The sequence below is a fragment of the Antrostomus carolinensis genome, unplaced genomic scaffold (genome assembly GCF_000700745.2).
Source record: "Antrostomus carolinensis isolate BGI_N321 unplaced genomic scaffold, ASM70074v2 scaffold21540, whole genome shotgun sequence".
In the NCBI taxonomy this organism is placed as follows: Eukaryota; Metazoa; Chordata; class Aves; order Caprimulgiformes; family Caprimulgidae; genus Antrostomus; species Antrostomus carolinensis.
Window position 1 is genome coordinate 43,523 of NW_010290859.1, and position 698 is coordinate 44,220.

The window sequence follows — 698 nt, forward strand, 5'->3', positions numbered from 1 at the left end:
ATCCAACAAGCTATCCGTTCCCAGGATGGGTGTCTCAAAACTGGTTATGTTCTCTAAAGGTTGGTTGGTCACCACATCTTCCCATGGGACAGTTCTGGCATCCAACTGGTCCTCCAGTGAAGTCTTCTGGTTTTCATTTACAGAAGCTGACCCTGGTGCAGCATCCTCCTGCTCACCTACAGCAGGCCAGACACTGGCAGGCAGAGTACCTGTGGATTCGTTTGAGGTTTGCTCTGCCCCAGGGAAAAGCAAAGAACTGCCTGCAGTAATTTCCTGGCTGAAACTGGGTGTGCTAACATCTAGGCCCCAGTTGAGTGAACCTAGATCAGTTTGAGATCTGTTAGCATCTTCTGATGACCCACTGTTTGGGGTTTCCTCCATGACCAGGTTACACAGGGAAAGACTTTTTGAAGAATCAGGCTTTAAGCAGACAGAAAAGCAAAGAAAAAAACACAAGATGAAAAAGATAAAGGCGGACTTGATGAGAAAACACAAAATTTATATTTTACTAGAGCAATTTTAATTTAAAGAATGAAAGTGACTAAACTAAGCAGTTTAAGGAAAAGCTATGTGGCTTGCAACATCTGGAGGCAGTAGATTGCAATGTAAAAGAGCAGCACTGATAGACAAAAACCAGAAAACTATCTATTACACCACGCTGATTAAAGCACATCCCTAGAGTGGCTGCAATTTGGTGG

The 698-nt window shown here is 43.7% G+C and overlaps 1 protein-coding gene across 1 annotated transcript in view; it reads right to left on the reverse strand.

Annotated features, from left to right (window-relative positions):
• LOC104530202 (amphiphysin) overlaps window positions 1-698 on the reverse strand; it is a 65,823-nt gene that overhangs the window by 23,775 nt on the left and 41,350 nt on the right. The gene's annotated exons all lie outside the window — the stretch shown is intronic.